The sequence below is a fragment of the Chelon labrosus genome, assembly GCF_963514085.1.
Source record: "Chelon labrosus genome assembly, chromosome: 24".
Lineage (NCBI taxonomy): Eukaryota > Metazoa > Chordata > Actinopteri > Mugiliformes > Mugilidae > Chelon > Chelon labrosus.
Window position 1 is genome coordinate 11301056 of NC_140357.1, and position 13157 is coordinate 11314212.

Below are 13157 nucleotides of genomic sequence, written 5' to 3' on the forward strand. Positions count from 1 at the left end.
CTGTCATCTTTAAGAGGACAAAAAATAAAAGGAGTCTGGTTAAGAGCGATAAGGAGAGAGTTTACCTTTGTGCAGTGCAGGATACAGTAGCTGACGACCACTTTCGGCGTTGCAAGATTAAAAATCGCAAAGGGAAAAGAATTTTTTTTTCCCCTTTTGCTCTGCCCAGGACGAACGCCGCCACCCGATTGGTCCGTGCCACCTGGTCACATGAGCGACCACAGGAACACGTGACGGTTCTTATGTGATGGAACGGAATGGACTCGCATCCTCATTGAGGCCGGTTTATGTTGCTGCAGCGCCGTTCGCCTCGCTGTTTTGTGTTGTTTGTAAATAGGCCGTATGATGGGGCGTAATCTGGGTGACCATCACCCACACCACCCCCTCAGCCTCCTCACCCCTCCTCACCCCTCCTTCCCTCAGCTGCAACAAAAGGGGGGCATGCCCAGTGAGGCACACGGGCATCGTCGGGGCATGTCTGGGGATGAGGTGGTCTGAATCAGATCTGTAGCCTCCGGGGGCTCTCATCTGTCCCGAGGTCTGTCCCAAAATCCACCGAAGCTAGCGTCCTTGTCATTTCTGATAACAATCGACTCGAGAATAACTCGCCTACATGTTCAATTACCCGCCTTTCTTATCTTAAAAACCACACAGATCTGCTTCGCTGTGAAGGACCAACTCTGGACGGGCTGAGGAACTTTTTGGGCTTGACGCAACCAAACCCCTCAAAGTACTAGAGGTCAAAGCAAACACGCACACTTAAAACGCGCGCACACAAGCGCCGCAACATGCCGATCCTCTGCAGCCTCTGCTTTTTAATCTGCTTCTGCTTCTCCCCCCGTGAGTGTGTGTGTGCAGAATTACAGAGCTTTGGAGGCATCCCATCCAGATTTTCCAATCCAGCGCAAATCCAGCCCTCATGTCAGATGGACAGTTGTGCAGAGCTTAATCTGACATTATTAGGGCCGGACTGCAGCAGGAGAACATTTAAGGGAGCTGCCAGGGAAAAGCAAACAGTACTGTCTGGATTAGGGGCAGTGCAGACAATGGAGAACATGTTTCACCTCATTCAGATTCACAGATGCTCTCCGTTCAAAATCTTGATCTTGCGTCAGAGAAGAATTCAACGCTTCGTAATGAGTCTCCAGATATCCTTTTAATTGTCCTACCTACAACACAAATTGGTAACCATGCCTCTACCTATCCATCCGACTGTAAAATAGCCCATGGGATAAACTACAAATAGAGCATTAAATTTGCTCCACATTGAATCGTAAGAGGCAAAGGAGGAGTGTAGGGGGGTAGAATAGAGCGTCGTCATCAGAGGAAATCTGCTCTTTACTCAGACCTCACTGTTGGCTCACCTTCAAAACCCGGAAAATAAAAAACAAAGAGTGTCTGTAGCCGTGGATGGAGAAAAAAAAATATATAGTTTGCATAACGTCCTTGTGTAATTGAGTGTAATCTTTGTAAGTGCTAAATGCGCTCTGTCCTTTGAGAAATGATAATCTGTTGAAAATTGTTTGATGGAGTATTAACGGGCGCAGGGCCATAACGAGCCATCTCATTTTCTGCTTAATGAGTCGATAAGATTAAAACCAACAAATAAATCTTAATGGATGTGGTGAGGTGGTCTATCTCGGAGGTGCTTACCGGTTAAGGTGTAGGGAAGCTCCTGATCAGGAGAGAAGAGGTGTAGTCTGGGAGTTTAGGACCAAGATGGCAGATTATGGGCACACTGAGGGCAGGGGCAGCTCCCGTTGCCCTATACGTTGACCAACACTCCCCCACCCTCCCCGCCCATGGCCTCCAGCAAGGTGATGAACTCAGGCTGGTCCAGGAAACGCATGCTGCCCCCATTATCACCCAACTCCTACCGGAGCCTGTCCTCATAGGCAGCCAGTGTCCTATCAGGGTACCAGGGTCCTAATGGAGGCAGAAGGGCGTGAAGGAGAGAGTGAGGGGGATCACAGTGACGGTCAATCCCACTGATTGTTAATGAGCGTAGGAGAATAGTGGCAAAACGGGCAACGGAGATGAGAGATCTGGCAACAGAATTCAACACTTTTGCGTCTTAGTTCGTTAAATTACTACCGACCCAAAGGCCAAGAGGTTAAGTAGTGACCACGTTCAGTCTTGGAGTAGTCTTTCCTTTTATTTGCATTCAAGAAAGTCATGAAGTAAAGAAAATAAAGAAAATCAGCAGCTTGACAAATGTAAAAATAAGTTAAACCGAAGTAGGAAATGCAAAAGTTAGTAAAAGTACTGAAATAATCCACCAGATTCTAAATGGAAAGTTACGGAAAAGGTAATTGAGTTCTGTTTGCTAAAGGGTGTGAGGTTGCAGGAGAGTGGTGGGACATATTGGCTACGAGCTATTTCTGCCACATGTCCCTCCTCTGCGATCGGCATTGATTTTCCGTGAGTAAACAACAGCACGTAATCGTTGGCTGTCAGAGAACTGGGCTACAGCTTGTCAGCTTTCTTAGTATCAGTCAAAATACAGTTTCTGTAAATTGCTTCTATTGTGTTTCAAGCATTTTGTTCTGTGTTAAACCATTGAGCTTGATTTTACCTTTAGAAATACTGTATAATCATACTTAGATGTGGGGTACCACATGGCGCCAGTCTGGGCCTCCTGCTGTTTTTTTGTCTACATCCGCTGCCATTAATTTTCCCTAATACATTGGTGAAACTTAACATTTATTCTGTTTTATTCTTATCTCAGACATAAACATTGAAGTATTTTATCAATTCAGTTTAAAGATTTTTGTAATCTTATTTTAATCCTTTAATAACAATGGTAACGCTTTTTGTGTCTAAGTCTCTGCAGAGATTTGAATTATTTGTTTTTACAGTGCACCTATTGAAGAGGCTGCTTTTACTGCCTCATTGTTTGATTTGTGATTCGAATCCATTTTCCTTCCATCGCATCACTGCTCCTCATCCCAGTCAGTCAACAGATAAAATAAATTATTGGATGTAGGAGAAAGACAAAACATGTACCAGTGGAGAAAAGGCTTTTTACAAGTTTGGCGTTTGTTGGAAATGTCAGGGAGATTCATCTTCAGGCAGTGTGGCTGCTGAACTCTTTGAGTTTACTTATTTGGTGTTTAAATAAGGGAATAGAGATGCAGGAATTTGGCGATAAACCAAAAATGTCTTGGGCAATTTGAGACTTTGATCCAATGATGGCGCCAGAAGGCAACACAGAGGATCACCAAAATCTGTACGTTTCATCCTGCGGATGACATGAGCGTTTCTACCAAATCTGATGACAATCTACCCAACAGACTGTCGAGACATTTCAATCAGAACCACAAATGTCGAGCTTATGCTCACAAGAGCATTGAAATCGGTTGAATTTGTCCTCGGAGTCGGGGAAGCATCAAAATCCACTAGTTATTATATTTCAGTCTGGATCATAGAAGTGGATCTGTTGCCATGCCCACAGAATGCCTTACAATACATTAAATAACCATTATCACAAACATTTCTCTCGAGGCACTGTCGTTATGTCTGTGGATGAACCAGGGTAAGAACCATTCGCATAAAACATTAAAAAACGACTTTATAATGCACAGGGAGATTAGTGCAAAGGGAGAATGTAAAGGATAAAGTTAAACCTCAGAAAGACGATCTTAAAACGAACATACAAGCCCCTTTGAACCCTTTTTCCTTTTCATAACGTCTAACCATCCTCTTTTTATGTCGAGAGTTTATCCCCGATAGCTCTAACCGAAGCACTCCGGTGTCTTGGGAACAATAAACCTCTCACAAGTGTTCAGAAAACCCTAAAAGCCTTCACCCATAACTCGAAAAGCTGCTCCAAACAAAACAACTCCACATTCCTAATGGAAAATATCGCCTGACCCTCTCCGCTCATGTGGTCAATGCAGCCAGTAATGGGTACACATTGCCTCCCGGCTAAATCCAATGATGAATAGAGTTCTGTTTGGCGAGGAACTTTCACTGTGTCTGACTGCTCTGGGCTCAAATGCAGTGTCCTGGCTTTGTTAGCATACAAAGAGGAAGATACTGTACCACAGAGATGCAGGGTACAACGGGCAATAACACTTACCCAGAGCAAGTTTAGTTTGCAGTTTTGTTGGTGACGCATGGGAGGCTACATATTACACATGGAGGGATGCTGCAGTTCCCATATGAATCCAACAATATGTGTTTGCAACCACGAGAAAGCAGAACACACCACTTCAGATCTGTTTTAGGACAATGTCCTCTTTAGAAAAACCAACGTGACGGCCGAAGCTGTAGAGTACGTCGAGGTTTTAAAGGCATATCTTACCATCTGTAACTGTCGGGTCTTAACTTGAAAAGCAGACTTCTGTTTCTCAGATTTGATCACAAACAAAACAAGATAATCCCTGTTGTATTTTTTCAACATTTGACTGCTTTCTAAATCCTTCCCCCTTATTTGGATCCTGATCCTTTCTCGTCATGTAAAAGCGTTGCCAAAACAACACATAATATAAACCTTTTACCGATTCTGTGGGTTTATTACCAGTGCATTGACCCCCACCTCTCTAAATAAGCCTTCAAATAAAGCTTTTACTGTTTTGTTTTTGGGCCGTTTAGAAGAATCTATCTACTTAAAAATCAAGTTGTAGCTTTGTCTCGCGGTTTTTGGTTCTAAACACTGATTAACTCTCACCAACCCTAAATAACAGGACCATAGTTGGCCACTTCCAGCAAACTGACTCAAATTATTGACCTAATTCAGAAAAATGCTGTTTATTGGCTCAAACCAAAGGTGGTTAAACAGTGAGAATATATGTGGTAGATCTGTTTACGGTGAACAGAACCATAATGTAGCTACTGGTTGTATCCACAGACTGTATATAAATATTGTGACTTCGGAATCTGATCAGTATGGTCCGAGAGTGGAGCCACAATTAATTACTATCTAAGATGACAGAAACCATCCTTGAAAAAAATGTATTTGACGTGTATTTTAGTGTTTTCCACTAACGCATCCACTAACATGGAGGAGGCGGAGCTTATGACCTATACTGCAGCCAGCCACCAGGGGGAGCTCTACTTGCTTAGGCTTCACTTTTAAGGAGCTATTCTGCTGTCCATCTTTATACAGTCTGTGGTTGTATCAGATGAGTGTATGCTATCACATTAGCCAGAAACAGCTAGCTAAGCTAACGCATGGGGGCTTGATTTAGGCACTTTTTTTTAACTAAGCTCTCTGGAGCATTTTAGTGTCTTTGAGGTTATTGTTTAAGTGTCAGGTGGACACAGTGACGAGGATTTAGAAGCTTAAGAGGGAGGAGTTTCACTTGGAAGGTGGTGGAGACCAAAACCGAGCAAAATCGCATGGCTAAGTGGTGTGCACGTTTTTTTAGCTAATAATTATTGTCTTAAAGTGGCATTTTGTTCTGTTTAACAGTTATGAAATGCAAGTTTTTTACATTTTAGATGCAGCATTTAATAGCGTGTTTGTATATTTAAATAAGTAAAAACAAAGCTTTTTACCTGCCTGTATGGTGCCAATCATGTCTGACTGAGATGACTCCTGATAAAAACTGCTGCAGCTTACATTTAAATAGTTTTTATTTACAGCGCTGGTCGTGTCATTAGTGTGCATTTCCTCCACGTAGGCGCTGAAGGTCTCTTCCGAGGGGTTCAGTCCAAGGATTACCTCGGTGGTAATGCAGGACAGAACATTGGTATTGAGTCATAACAAATGCTGTATGATGGGAATCTATTTTAATCATCACAACTCATCAACACGTGGGCTCCCCTGGAACAATCCCGATGGGATTTAGACTCGATGCCGTCCGATGAGATGTGACATGCTAAGATGCGGGGCACATACAGCTGTGAAATCAGATGAGGAGGATGAGCAGGGCAACCATGTGCTGGACTACAGTGATACGGGCCAGGGGATTATGGGTACCGTTAGTGCAGGTTACACCATATAGGAATACATGTCAGGTGGTGATTTACACCGTAGAGGAGTCATGGTGGATGAATGAATGAGCAGATGGATGCATAAGTGAAAGAATACATAAATACGCGTGACTCGTAAATTAATGGATGAATGCGTGACTGGTGCAGTGCAGAGGCAAACCATTTTCTTAGCTCGTCCAAAGAGTGCAGTGATAGAAATTGGACCTGACCATGCCAGAGGCTGGAGATGAGACACACTCGCACTCACACACACACACACTCATGGAGGAACATCGCTGAACCTCGGGAAGGACAGTTTTTGATGCGAGCAAAGTTAGAGGGCCCTGAATGCAAAAACACTTGAGACGACCTCGGGGGAGCCTCAAGTAGAGTCGGCCACAGAGGATTTATGAAATATTCAGAAGCTGTAAATGCATACAGTAAATAGTACAGCATATCTGGTGTTAAGAAACGCAGCGCCGTGAACCAGATTAGGAAAAATGTGCAGAAAGTGAAAGCTCAGTATGTAACATCTGTACATTCTTTTAATTATCCTTTGACCCGTACATCCCACAATGCACCCAAACTGTTCCAAATTTTGTGTTTCTTAGCAAAAGTGGTTAATTTTGTCAATTTCATGCAACACTCAACTAATTTTCTCAATTATTTAAGGAGGATTACTTTAAGTTGAGAATAATCTTTGTTCATATGCAGCAGCGCTTCCCAAAAAAACAAGTTTACAGATTAAATACAAAATAAATAATATTAACATTGACAAAACTAATTTAATTTTGCAGCTACAAACTGGACCCATGTTCAGTCAGCTGCTGGGTTGTTGTAGTGAAATCACTCGAATTCTTTGGTTCATCGCCAAATTCCTGCAAAGCTAACGTCCCCATAAGGTCAAACTGAAGCGCTAATTAGCAAATGTTAGCATACAAAACTCAAACTAAAGATAAAAATAAATATAAATGTAATGAGGTTCTGGTTTTGCAGCCCTGCAAATTAATAATGTCAGGAAAAATGTTTTCCTGCTGTTTTTTCTAATTAATTGATTTGGATTTTAAATGTAAAGCAATCATTTTATTTATTTATTTTTTATTTTGGCAGCAGTCCCTGCTGAGGAGATGCTCCTTTTTCAAGATGACAGATTAAGTGCTGATACATCTTGTCTCTGTCCTTGTTGCTAAGCACTCGCGGCCAAGCTGTTGTAGAAATCACACGTCAGTCAAACAGGAGGTGGGGGTGGAGGCGGCGGCGGCTGTGAGTGCTTCGGATTTTATGAAGATTTGTTTCGTAGTTGTCGCTGCAACTCGATCTTAACGACCATATGAAGCGCATACCGTCTTTTCTCTTTCCATCGTCCGCACACACACACACACGCACACCCAGACACACACACACACACACACACACACACTGCTCAGGCTGCCTCCTAGCTCAAGCTGCCAGTGTGGCAGAACCAGTTGCTTTGACAAAGGACACAAGTTCCCCTGGGTGTCAGTAGGACTGAAGCTTTGATGCCCTGAATATACTGGAAGTGTCACTGTTTGCATGAGAGTGTCCGTGTACTGTATGTAGTCCTGTTATTCTGTGATTGTGAGGGGGGAAACACCCTCAACCAGGGGCGCATGTTGGCTTAAATGCTAAATAAGTAAAGGTTAAGGGATAAGGTCAGACATGTTATGAAAGGAAGGAAGTAGGAATCTATACAACTAGAAGTGGTAGAATCCTGTTGTTTTTTTTGGCATTAAACACAGATTAGAACAGATTTGGGAATATTCTGGTGAATTGTACAGTTTCAGCGTCGTGCAAGACGGAGACCATGAGTCATTTGAGTGAATTAGTGAGGCTTAATGAAGCTGGAGTGGTGCTTAAGCTGTGCTAAAGGTGCAGATATGTACCAATAATGCCCTTAAAGGTGCAGTGCAGGATGTTTGTCTCCCCCTGCTGGTAGTGACGGGAATTACAAAAACATTGCCGATATGTGCACATCCTGATGCTTTTTAGATTTTGTTGCATCGTTACTGACTGGCTGTAGGTTTCATAACAGCTAAACCCTAAACAACCAATAAAATATCCACAGATGACACAAAATCTAAGCGGTAGCATGCTCGGCCTACCTGATATATGCTTATCTCTCTTGATTAGAGGCTAATTAAAGACCCAAACTTTGTTAACGGACTGCTGATTCATCTGTCAGAAATTAATCAGGCTACAAAGTTGATGGGTTGGAGCTGAGAGAGGATTTTTTTCTGCAGATGCAAAGTTCTGCTCGGTGTCTGACTCGGGGACTCTCTCATTTGTCCAGATTATGTTGAAATGGTGGGGAGGGGGGTGGATGTGGGCACACGGAGGGCTGACATTCCTCGTGGCTGCAGCACCATATGCGGAGCTGCTTCACTTAGCCCATGCACGACTGGCTTTCATCATTAGCAACGAATTTAAAAAAATAAAAAAAAATAAAGAAATAAATCTGGGCCTCGTAATTTGATGCATTTCTCTTCGCCCTCAAGTAAATGTCCAGCAGCCTTTGTGTGGGCGGGTTCTGATTTGTGCTGGCTGCGTGCATGTATGCCAGAGATGCAGGAAATTCAGAAGCTAAAGTCGCAGTGAGTTTAAAGATTGGAAATTAAACTGTCAAACCGCAGCAGGGAGCTTCTGTGATTTATCATTCACGCCTTTGTTGTTGTTGCTGTTGTTGTTGTCTGTCATAATTTGCATTCACATCTCCGAGGGGCTGCGTCAGGTAGCACTCAGCTGTGAACAATCTGAACGAACCCTGCAGCTCATTGTCATAAATTAGTTTTATTTTTTAAAAGCAGTAGTCCTCAAACACTTGTATTCGTGCTCCTTCGTTGTTAAGCCTCACTACAAATACTGGACACATGGCGGTGGAGTTTGAGCCAGATGTTCGTGACCAAATGAGCCCCGATCGCTGGTGATTCATTAAAATTCCTCCAGCGCCTCGCATCACAGTCAAGGTCAGCAGCCTTGTGATAAAATATCCATCAAACTAAACATGTTCTGCACCATGTATGCTCACTTTTATCTAGTTTATCTATTTCTTTATTTCCACCGTCTAATAAATGCTGACGAATCTTATTACAAGTCGTACTGCGGCCTTGCTTCACTGGGCCTGCTCTTGATTTGTGTTCTCAGCTTAAAGAAGACTCATAATCTTAGCAATGCCGAGGGATAAATAGGGATTAGCAAGCTGCTGGCTCCCCTTGGTGGACAGAGTGGGTACACCCAATAAAAAGAAGGTATTTGTCTTCATTTGGTGAGTAATTGGCATTTAAAATCAACGTTAAGTGAAAAATTGGCTCAAAGTCAAAATATTAAAAGCCAGAAATCGGCTTAAAACAAGTCAAAGAAGTTCCTGTCATGCTTTTATCTCACGTTGTGTGTGTGTGTCATTCCTTAATCCTTCCACTCCTCATCTCCACTTGAGGGCTTTTCTCAGAAACACATTTGCATCTCTGCAATAAACTTGAATTTCTGCAGAGAGGGAAGGCTGTGTGAACTCTGACAACAAAGCAGCTAGGGCTCGTAACGAGTGTGACGTCTTGGGCGCTAATGAAGGATCTTGAGCAGAATGTGAGGCGTCGAGGCGTCAAAGAGTTTCTGTTAATGGCTGTTGAACCAGGATCTCTGAAAAGCTAATTGAGCTCAGTACATGTTTTTATTCCACTTCCATTTTATTCCATGGAACTGAGCCATCGTTGTTTCCACTTGTGTTTTACCTTCTAGGTTCATTAAGATTCTACAGTTTCCCAATTAACCTGGAAAGTTCCTCTCAGACTTCCTGCATCTAACGTCCTCCTCTCCAGCAGATGATTCAGCTTTTGTAGGAGGAGGAGGAAGAGGAGGGAGGGAGGGAGGATGGGGGGGATCCCAAGGCGAGCCCAGGACAGATGGGAAGTTTAAAACCCTGCAGCATGTTCTTGATCTTCCTCGCTTTCTTCTTCCTCCCAGTTGCTGAAAATAACCACCAGAGGGAGGCGTCCTGGAGGCATCGCACCACCAGATGTCTGAACCAACCCCGACTGGTGGTGGATGTCGACAGAGCTGCACCTTCGTTTGTCTGTTTTACTTCGCAGATCTGTGACGGCAAGAGTCAAAAATTTAATCCAAAGAATATGCTGCTTCTGATAAAATCTATTTAAGCCCAGGCGGAGTTTAATGTAGTTTGTTGAAATCACTACAAAACCAGTGGTTTATTAGCATAGATCAGGATGAGCAGCTCACAGCTGCAAACAATTAAAACAAACGGTGGTGTGTGCTGAGAGACCTCGGGCCTGAAACACCAGCAGTGACATCTCTTTGTTGTTGTTGTTGTTGTTGTTAGTTTGAGCTTTAATCGTCAGTCATGCTCCAAACGTTGACTGGCTGCCATCTGTTCTCATGCTGCGTAATGTCCCGACTATTTGATTGCAGGTGTTGATCGTTCGTTCAGTTTCGATGCAGCGTAATACAAAATTAAGTTCTCTCTGCACAATTTACCACAAGAGGCCTCTAAAGGCAGAGAATCAGGCATAACATTATGACCACCTTGCTAATATTGTGTAGGTCTCCGTTGTGCCTCCAAAACACTCATCAGAAAATGGACATGGGCCTTCTGAGGGTGTCCTGTGGTGTCTGGAAATAGGATGTTGTTAGTTGGGGGGCCTTTGAGGGGAGGGGCCTCTGTGGATCATCCCACAGATACTTGATCAGTTTGGGATCTAGTGAATTTGGAGGCCAGGTCAACACCTTGAGCTGTTCTTCATGTTTTTTTTTTGAGTTGTTCCTAAAGCGTTTTTGTGTGTGTGCGTAGTCTGGTCTAGTGTGTCATTGCTATGGAGTGGGGGTGTCTGGTCTGGTCTAGGTGGGTGCTACATGTCTAAGTAACATCCACACCAATGAATGCCAGGTCCAGAAGTTTCCCAGCAGAACGATGTGTTGTCACAAGATGGTTTAAATGTTATTCACTTCTCCTGTCATTCTCTGGTCATAACGTTGTGGCTGATTCATGCATATCCATTTTTTTCCCATGAACTGGTCAAAACCAGTGAGTGATAAATAATCTAGTGTTGGTTTTTGACTTCCAGCCGTCGTATCTCTGGATAAAGAGCTAATTTGACGCTAACAGTTCACTCTGTTCCTTTTGGACGTTCTCTGAACATCAACTTGTACTTTTACAACTTTCCAGTTCGTTCGTTTTAAGACACTTTTCTTCCGTTTGATCCCTGCAAACCCTGCACTGCCTTTGATCTCGACTCAATACGTCATGTCAGAAATGTCGAGTCGAGTGAAATAGCTGCTGCTAAAAAAAGAAACCCCGGAACAAATCGACAGCTTGGACCCAGGATTAATGGTGGGTGAAAACTGCTGCCGCTAAACAAGGACTTTATTTAACAGGTGTTTTATTTTGACACCGTTCAGCGTCTGGGACAAACGCCAGTTAACATCATATAAAAAGCTTTGCAGGAGATCAGGAGGCATGTCCTCTGTTTACTGATAGACTTTACAAGGAAGGTCAATGTGCTCTGTCTCCTGTTTCTGTTTCACAGCTGCATCGTTGCCATGAATTAATTTTCAAGTTAATATTATGCAGAGAAATGTTTTTACTTCATTATGAAAAACAGATTAAAAAGAACCTTTGTTGCTGTGCTTTAAAGAATTTAACTGCTGCTGCTTTTTCTCCAGTTACAGTCTTTGACTTTCATCGACTCTGTGCAGTAAGAGGGATTTATGGAGGCACAAATACAGTTTGCATTATGTTCCTCTTGTACTTAATTGTTACTTGTTTTTACCTCCTCCATTTTGGCAGTGGCGACCCCTTTTTGAAGGAAGTCGTAAAATAAAATTGAATGTCCACAATGTAAGTAACAGGAGAAGAAGAAGAAACGACAGAAGAAAAAATGACAGAAGAAGAATGAGAACCAACAGAAGAATAAGAAATGACAGAAGAAGAAACTGAAGCAACAGAAGAAGCAACAACAGAAGAAGAAACAGAAGAAGAAGAAACGACACAAGAAGCAGCAGCAGAAGAAGAAATGACAGAAGAGGAAGAAGAAGAAGAAGAAATGACAGAAGAAGAAAAAGAAGTGACAAAAGAAGAAGAAATGACAGAAGAAACGACAGAAGAAGAAGCAACAGAAGAAGTAGAAGAAGAAGAAGAAGCAAAAGAAGAAGAAGCAACAGAAGCAGCAGAAGAAGCAGAAGAAGAAACAGAAGAAGAAGAAGAGTCTATGTATTTGTTTTAATTCTGCATTGTCTCTTAAAGGTCAGTCCACTGTTCCTGCCTGAAATAATAAAACTCTAATAGTGAGCTAGCTGAAAAAAAGAGGAAGTCTCTAAAATAGGTAGCTTCAATTAAAAACAAATGGTTAACAGACGCAAAAAAAAATATAAACCTAAAACTGTTAAAAGTGAAAACCTGAAGCTAACTGACAAACCGTTAGCATAGCTGTTGCTGCTACACAGGTAAACTCAGTTAGCTAAAACCTGAACACAGCTAATATTAAACCTAACAGCTAGTATTTACAGATAAATGTAAAGTTACTTGATTTTAATAAGATTTATGGAGATAAACATGTTATTTTTATAATTATATTTAATAAAAAGAGTCCGCTTTAAATGGACTAATTGAACTCAACGTTATATAATCAACAGTTGTCTTTATTCCAGCCACATGCAGGTGATCCAGAGGAAAGAAACGCAGCTGTTCATCCTCTCTCTCTCTCCTCCTCCCTCCTTCCTCCTGCCACCTCCTCCTCCTCTTCATCATCATCATCATCATCCTCATCATCATCCTCCTCCATGCTCCGGTGACAGGATTTGTGCTGAAAGCCCCGCTGTGTTGCTGTGTTGGTGGACGCTGATCGGAGGAGCTGCCTCCGGCTCTCCCGCAGGCTCAGACATTTTCTGATCCTCCCGAGAGCCCAGAGCCCCGCAGCCCTCCGGATGAGAGGGACCACCTTTGCGCTCCCGCGTCCTCCGGCGAGACATCCAGGGGGCGAGAAATGTCCGAGAGCTGTCCGCGGTGCTGAAACCCCCCGCGACCTTCCACCCGCCGGCGGAGAAAGGAGACTCTGTCCAGCTGACATTTGACGCACAGCTGAACCCGGCGGACACGGAGATAGATAGAGAGACTGGAGACTCTGAACTACCTGTTAGCTTCCCCCCCTCCTCGCTGCGGGTTTCTGCGGGGCTGACTGAGAAGATGTCTCACTCCCGTTCTCCAGCGGAGG